The sequence below is a fragment of the Vespula pensylvanica genome, chromosome 9, assembly GCF_014466175.1.
Source record: "Vespula pensylvanica isolate Volc-1 chromosome 9, ASM1446617v1, whole genome shotgun sequence".
In the NCBI taxonomy this organism is placed as follows: domain Eukaryota; kingdom Metazoa; phylum Arthropoda; class Insecta; order Hymenoptera; family Vespidae; genus Vespula; species Vespula pensylvanica.
The window spans coordinates 3,798,783-3,808,111 of NC_057693.1; positions in this window are offsets into that span (position 1 = coordinate 3,798,783).

The window sequence follows — 9,329 nt, forward strand, 5'->3', positions numbered from 1 at the left end:
AGATAATAAAAAAAAAAAAAAAAAAAAAAAGAAAATTATAAAAGATAATAAAGAAACTAAACCTTGAATTCTAAATAAAATTATATCGAAGCATATGAACTACTGTTCTAAGTCATGACTTTTTTTATCGTTTCTATTTATACAAAGAAAAGAAAAAGAAAATCAAAGATCTTATATCGGATTGTAACGTGTTAGATTGACAAAGATCTCATTGGTAAAAATAAATATATATGGTGTATCGTCTGTAATGTCCCCTATTCACGTCGCGATTTCTCTTCGATGTAACATCGGTGAAAGATCACCGGAGGTCGTGTCCTTTTCCTTTTCGATCTTACGAAACAACAACGACAATAACAATGACAACCACGAGGACGAGGACGAGGACGAGGACGAGGACGACGACGTCCCGAGTTATCCATTGCCAGGAAATTAAATTGCCTGGCGATTTATTCACAAAATTAACTCCCACGATTTATACGTCAGAAAAGATATAAGCTTTGTCTTAAAGGCTTAAGGTTATCACACGGTGGTAGCGACCTTTGTATAGTTGTATAGGTCAAACCGAAAGAGTTCATAGCCTTCTGATAAGATAACACGAAGAAAATCTTCAATCCTTTTTCTTTTTAGCACAAAGTTATATTATCGTCATCGAGATTATGTTAAGTTGTTACGATCGTATGTATACATATTTTTTTTCTCTCTTTCTGCAACACCCACGTATATTACAGCTGTATAGTATGGGTGTATATATATATATATATGTATGCATATTAAAAATACAAAAAATAAGAGAGATACAAGAGATAAGAGACTTTTCGTGTATTAACTTATCTCTCAATCTCTTTATCTTTCTCTCACATAAACTAACGACATTAGATAACGTATTAAACCAATTTACATTTAGTCGAAGTTTTTCATTCCTAGAATTACCAATGCAAACATTTTACAAAGACAGAAAACGAAATGTAAGTAATGCAACTTGTGCTCGCGACCAAATCTTACTTTCTTATATATCTCTCCTTCTTAATTCTTGTATTCTATTAATCATTCCGCAGCTGGTGCGGTCAAAGAAGCGACAAGTAAAAAAGAGACGCATAAGAAAAATCGGTCTCCATCGCGTAGCTGGAATTTTTATTAAAGGATATTACCTTTTTAAAGCTCGGTTATTCTCTGGGGACTCAGTAATATGACGGAGACGGATAAAGAAAGACCTACGATAGAAGAGAAAGAAAAAAAGAAAAAAGAAAGGACCAATAAAAAAAAAAACAAGTGGAAGAATAAAAACGTCTTGGAACGTTATAGCCACTCTAGAAACTCTGAAATAGTTAACCCTTAACGTTAACCCTAAAACGACGAGCATCCTCGTTCGACGGTGAAATTTCATTCCGTTTATCGTCGTCGTCCACTAACCTCGAGCGTTTCCTAACTCCATCGAATCATCATTTATTAACCGTAAAAGAAAAAGAAAAAAAAAATAATGATCCGAAAATCCTCTAAAATCTATCAATGAGAAAAATTCATAAAGATTGTAACCAATGAAGGATTTACGAACAAATGGTAGCCTTGAGTCTCGTAAAACGGGGATACAGGGATATCGTCGTTCCCCATACGACAATATAAATTTATATTATATATATATATATATATATATATATATATATATATATAAAATTAATTTAATGTCTGCTGAACGATATATAAAATATGTACTTCCATATTTGGTCTATATTACGATCGAATTTGCACAATGTGTGTATTTCTCACTTCATCATTTGCATGAATCTTCCAAACGAGAGAATATTACTTTAACGCGATTTAAATTGATTTGTTTTAATGCGGAGGATTAAAAGATTTGTGACCTCTCGGGTCGCATCCTTCAAAGCTAAATCTCCTTCAGTGATCGAAACTCTCATGTATTTTAAAGGTTTTGAAACAAATGGAATTAATCGATCGTTTCGATTGAAAGTAAATAATATAAAATAATGTATGTATATATATATATATATATGAGATAAATAAATAAATAAATAAATAAATCTATGATAGTTTATGGTTCAGATAAGACCGTATTCGTTGTTTAATCGATCGTCTTCGTATACCATTACGTCGAATAAAAATCGGAGAAGCGACTGAACGCTAACGTATCGATCCAAACGAAAATATAGGTTCTACTCTCTCGACTTGATACGTAGTAACTACTTGTCTCTATAAAATTTACAATACTCGACGAAGGTGAATCGTTCGAATCCCCTCTTTCCCGTCTTATCTTATTTATGATACATAGGTAAATGAGAAAAAGAAAGAGCGAGAGAAAGAGAAAAGAAAAGAAATAAAAAAAAGAAACATTTCTTACGATAATATACCATTCCCTTCTCCTTGTTATTAGAATTTTATTTGAGAAAGAGGGAGAAGAGACAGAGAAAGAAAGAAAGAGAGAGAGAGAGAGAGAGAGAGAGAGAGAGAGACTTGTATTTTGCGTGAGAGTCAGACCAGCTTTAATTGGATTCGATTATTAAACAGCAACGACCTCGTGGTAGCTGAATACAAATCGATACTTACACACGTATATGTGAATTGTATACGTGCATTCAGGCGCGTGTACGAGTGTAGAACTATGTAGATTAATTTCGACGATGACGATGTTGATATTTTCATATGACATTCGCGTTCATTATTACATATATACATATACATACATATATATATATATATATATATATATATACACGCACATGTAACACGCATATACACTTGTACAAACGCACACATTGTATATCTTTTTATTCTTAATAACCCTAACGAGGGTAAAAAAATACAAAAAAGAAAATAATAATAATACAAATAATAAAAAAGAGAAGATTAGCAAAATTATCAGAATTGACACTGAAATATCCAAACGCTATGGAGAAAAACTCTTGTGCATTTTATCCGAGAAAGCCAAGTCCTTTCCCCTCCCTCCCTCTCTCTCTCTCTCTCTCTTTCTCTCTCTCTCTCCCTCTTCATCCCTCTTTCTCTCACTCTGAAACGAACGAAGCCGGTAAGAGGGCCGATTATCCCTCGTCACGATTGGATTTGCGGTCAAACGATGAAAGCCCATTCCGCTTCAGTCTACCCCCTCTCTCCCTCTTCACTTCATCCCTCCTATCGAAGGGTTGTGGGACGACCAGATAGAAGAGATCGGATACGAACCGACTCGTCGACTTCCGTTACGCACACACGATTTAACTTGATGCTTCCGTTAAGGCGATTCAAAGTATCGAATCGATTTCCTCTCTTTTTCGTTCTCCTCTTTCTCTTTTTCTCTCTCTCTATTTTTCGCACGTACAAGTTTACTTTTTTTTTTCATCCGTCTCTTTTTCTAGGATAGACAAATTGTGTACGAAGATAAAAACGAATGTAATATTTTTCTGGGATTTGCCTGCAACGATATTACGTTCTCGACTACGGTCGTTTCATTTATCTATTAAATTGGCAGAAACTTTAAAGGCGCGTTTATGTTTTATAGATACGAAAGAAGTATATATAATATTTAAAACGATAAGATATATATATATATATATATATATATATATATATATATACATATATATGAGAGAGAGAGAGAGAGAGAGAGAGAGAGAGAGAGAGAGAGAGAGAGATAAGAAAAATATGAAAAAATATCAAACATATTCCTACTTTGATTTTATGATTAATTATAATATACTTCTGCTTATTATCGTCCTTCGAAATTTAATGGAAAATGTGGAGATGAACGGGCTGAGGAATTCAAGCATGCATGCATGCGTGCATGGATGCATACATATACATATACATATATACATACATATATACATACATATATACATACATACTATATTATGTACTACGTATATCTCTACTTATTAACGATGCACAGGACACACTGTAGATATATAAACTATACTTGCGAGCTACTAGAAACGATACCACCGACGAGTAACCTCCTGGCTATTCTTATAACACCACTTCAGGTACTCTCAACGATGGTCAACCCTATACTTTTTCTCTTTATCTCTCTGACCCCTTGTCTCGATAACATTGTCCTCTTCTACTATCTTTTTCTCGTAGAAAAATTCATTCTTGTTTCTGTATAGATATATGTACGTATAATCATCGATATCTCTTAGGAAAGTTCCTCTGAATTTCTTATAAAAATATATAAGTGTATTAAAAAATTAATCACATTTTAGTCAAGTTAATGATAGATCAACTATACATCATTTAATTACATTCTGTAATATATATATATATATATATATATATATATATATATTCATGATGATTGTATGTTAGATTTCAATGAGAAACAAATAATCTCATTTACCACTAATTATCGCAATGTTAACTCTTTGTATAGAGCAACAAATTAGAACACATTCGATGTTCGTTTAATTTTAACACGAACGAAATGAGTATAACCTATGTACGTTACTGTATAATGTGTATATATACATATATATATATGTCTATGTATATCGTATCTTTTGTTAAAATCGTATTGAGATTTTCTAGTAAAGCGTATTAAACGCATACATACACCTACACACGTACCTATACAACATAAATATACACATACGCAATACCTATTTTGCGGGAAATCGTTTTGTTTAACTGCTGTAAACGAGGCTACGTTTAAAGTGTCGGAACGTAATATTCGTAGGAGGGAATGAGCTTTGAAAAAGACAAAATTTCCGATAAAACCGGTTCATACTTGTGTTTCCCTAGTAAAGTTATAAAAAAGTTTATGTTCGCCAGACTGCCCGTAAAAAGTTTAATCCAAGCACATCTGTCGTTTTATGTACGTGTCTTAAGTGCATCCTAAAAAGCTCGACGCGTCGCAAATTAATCGGATGGCACATTATCGACAAGCTCATTGATCGAAAACTTAAAAAAAGGAAAGAAGAAAAAAGAAAAGAAAGAGAAAAAATAAAATAAAGATTTCTCTTCAAAATCCTCGTTGTCAGTCGTTGCCAAATCTTTGAGTAAAACGTAATAAATACAAGTTGGATCCAAAAGTTCTCAAGTGATTTAAAATAAAAAGAAAAAAAAAAAAAAGAAAAAGAAAAAATAAATTCTCTTTTCGATATTTTTTTAAAAATTCTTTGTTCTTCTTTCAGAAGCTTATTAGAAACTTTTTTACTATCTGAAAATTAATTTTTAAAATCACTTAGGAACTCTCTTGAAACACCCTCTATAAAATAACTTTTTTAAGACATATATATATATATATATATATATATATATATAAGTTTGACAAATAATGTAAATATTTCATAAATACAGGTATACGTTGGTTGAACGAAAATGACCTGACAAACTATCGATCAGAATGTTCCAATTAAATAGCTCCGTTTTAACTCATCAAAACTTAAAAAGCAAAATCAACTGAAATCAGAAAAAAAAGAAAGAAAGAAAGAAAAAAAAAGAAAAGTAGAAAGATCTTTTGATCGAATCAAAATCGATTTAAGTTTTAAAAAAACTTTCTACCTCTCGATAATAAAGAATTATTTCTTTTCCAATCTTCGATCTTTCCAAAGTTTCGAATAACTTTTTTAGCTTCATTTTTCTTTCGAACCTGTTTTTTTTTATTTTTTATTTTTTTTTTTTTTTTTATTAAAAGGATCGATCTCTTTAAGATATACGAACGCGTCGAAACGCAGAGTCCATTGATTATATATCCACAAATACGGCACGCTTTTATAAAGATTTATATGGGTCAATGCTTTTATTCATTCGATACATTTGCACCGAACCAACCGAATAAATCTTACACTTCATTTTCACTCTATCTAGATATCTACATTTTTGTTAAATCTTAAAAAATAACATCAAAGATAATTCAGACAATTAGATAAGAACTTTGACATTCTATTGTCTACGTTATTTTTATATTTCCATCTTGCGAATATAATTTCATTCTCTGTATACACACATACAGACAAAATATATACAATATGAATCTAGTAAGCGAGCTACAAAAATTGTAAAAAAAAAAAAAAAAAAAAAAAAAAAAATCTAAAAGAAATTTCGTTTTGGATTGTTTAACGAGCTCTATCATCGTCTATTCCTTTTTACGGAATACTTTTTTTTATTTAGAATGGCGCGAGTAATCAATTCATCAAAAGAAAAAACAAAAAGGAAAAAGAAAAAGAAAAAATATATATATGTATATATCGTATGGTTTCAATTAAAAAAATAAATTCAATTGCACTTTGCAACTGTACCATGATGCAAAAAAAAAAAATATAAAAATAAAAGAAAATCTTCCTACGCGATGTACCAACTTGTTAACCGATGCAATATTCTCTTTTTTCTATCTTCAATAAAAATAGAGTTATAGTCGGAGATCCCAATTATTAAACTCACCTTGTATATACGTATATAAGACATAAATGATTCGGAACGATCATTCGCAAACCCTATATTAACAAAGCGAGCGTATGCTGGTTTACGTGTACCATGCAATAAATTTCCAGTTGGCCGGACATCAGCTTAGAAATAAATTTGGATTTCTAAGGGTGAACAAACGACGTACAAGAACTCGTAATTTCTCTCTTTCTCTCTCTCTCTCTCTTTGTCTGTCTTTCTCTCTCCCTTTCTCCTTTTCTTTGAATCGATCGAAGCCTTTTCCTCCGATGTTTCTCACGACGCAAGTGATAAAATTTGCAAATTTTTTTTTGTTTACGGAACTTCAGTAGTTTGCAAATGAAAAGATTCTTTCATCCGAGAAACTATGTTTCGAGTCGTCGACACTCGAAAAAACTTTTCTTTCTACTGATTTTAACAGAACGAATATATGTATATTAAGTTGCACAAATGTGCGTCTAGCAAAAAGAGGAAAGACAAACTTTCGCTAACGAGTTACAAAGTCGGGAAATAAAAGTAAGAAAAAAGGATTAAAAAAAAAAAAAAGAAAAAAAAGAAGGAAGGTAAAAAGAAAAGAAAAGAGAAGAAGTAAAAAATTAAAATAAAAAAGATCTTAGCTTGGAATAAAAATTAACAAGTGTTAAATCTAAAGAGAGAAAAAAGAACAGAAAAACAAACGAACGAACGAACGAACGAACGAACGAACGAAAAAAAAAGAAAAAAAAAAGAACCTTCCAAGTATATAATGAATGAATATATCGTACGAGCGTATGTCGTTTAATGCGCCCAAGAAAGCCATAATAATTTTCGTTAATTATTAATTTTGATTAGATTATATTTGCAATTAACTTATTATACAAGGTATAACCTTGTTCTCTTGGTAATATCTAAAACTTGCTGGCAAGCGTTAAATTTTCTCATTTTGTTTTCAATGTACATAAAATCCTCATAAAAGGGAGTAAGTAGTAAGCGAAAAGCGTGAAAGATGCTTTCTCTCGTTTCATATTAAAAAGACGAAAAGCCGAGAAGAGCCAAAAAGCAAAAAAGCATAGAACGAGGTAGAATAGAAGAGGTGGTTGGTTCTTGACTCTTAATACGACGACGACATTTCACATTTCTCCTGCCAAGTTTCGCCGAGGTCCAATGACGATGTAACGTGCGCCTAAATGTTTACAGTTCTAAGCTTTCAACGAGACAAAGAGACAAAGGACTCCTAACGAACTTCGCCAAGCTTTCTATAAGCCCATGCGCTTCTCTCCCACTACGACTAAAGCTCATATCTACGTGTAGAATTATACGTAGTATCTGCTTATTTATATAAGACTATGCAAGAGGAAAACCAAACAAAACCAAACAAATTTACTTGCATTTGTCTTTCTCGCTGCTTATATTTAAATTCTCCTAACGAAACTTCAAAGTTATATAACTCTTATTAAAATTCCTCTACGAATTATATTTTATACTTCGCGAGAATCACTCGGCAACATTTTCTTTTTCTTTTCTACGTACATTATTACGTACATTGCTTACGTATAAATATAGAAATGAGAGAAAGAGAAAGAGAAAGATACGTAACAAGGGATGGACAAAGGTACACAACAATTTTTCTTTACTCGGATCGATTCTCATAAAAAGGGAAATATTTTTCTTCTAGTTGGCACGTGTTAGTACTTCCTAGCATTTCCAATGAGTACGCCGAGAAACAGTGCATTAACGCGAGAGTGTTGACTTATCGTTAATGTCCAAGCTAAGCCTTGTTTCAGCACCCTACCAGTTTTACCAGCAAAGAAGAATGAGCTCACGTCCGGCGTTTCGAACTAGGTCTCGTTTCTCACGATGTGATCTCTCTCTCTCTCTCTCTCTCTCTCTCTCTCTCTCTCTCTCTCTCTCTCTCTCTTCGGTCGAAACCTTGATGAACATAAATGACGTTAGGATGATGAATTATCATTCCTAAACATAAGAAATAGAAAGAGATAACGAATTGGTCACGCGTTGACAACATCGGCGATGACAAAAGAATCGCACGAGCTTTTCTATTCCTTTTTTCTTCTTTTTTGAATCTTCGATCAACTAATATTTCTTTCAACTTTGCTTTCTAACAGAAACTCATAAAACCGTCAGAACGAATAACCTTTCGTATACGTTCGTATAAACGTGAAAACATTGGTATCCATGTATCACCAGGTATACTTAACACATACGTACAACATACACACACACACACATACACGAAGGAAGAAAAATATAGAGTAACGATGGGAATGAGAAGGGAAGATCATCCATCCCCCAATTGGATCGACTCGCAATTGGCTAGCTCCGATTTCTGAGTTAGCGATTCTACGATCCCCTTTCTAATATATCTCTATCTCCTTCTCTATCTCTATATCTCTATCTCTATCTCTTTCTCATGAACCATTTCGTCCTCATAGTCTATACGTTCTTTTCCACGAGTCGATGTGAAGGGCCCTTGATTGGATTTACTTCTAGCAAACGTGTCTAACGCTTCATTACATTAATCCTATAATCTTCTGTAAGGAAAGCAGGCTCTTTGCTAAAGCTAGCTGATCGCTCATGTCCCTTTTGCGTAATATCTTACCAACCGTTACCACAGAGAGACAGACAGGTAGATAGACAAACGAACAGGTAGATGGACATACCGACAGACAGAAGGATGAACGGACGAATGAACAGAGAGAGAACAGACAGACAGACAGAGAGAGAGAGAGTGAGAGAAACATAGAGAATCTTCTCTCTCCTATGAATTCGATAGTTCCGTAACTGTTGCATCAATGTTTGGTCAAGGCACGTTGCCAGCGGCATCAAATATTTCACGAGCAACGACGAAATCTAGAGTTTCTCACACGCCTACGATAAAAGAAAAAACATAGGGCATTATATTTGACGAAAAGAAAAAATATATATATATATATAATTGACGAATGACA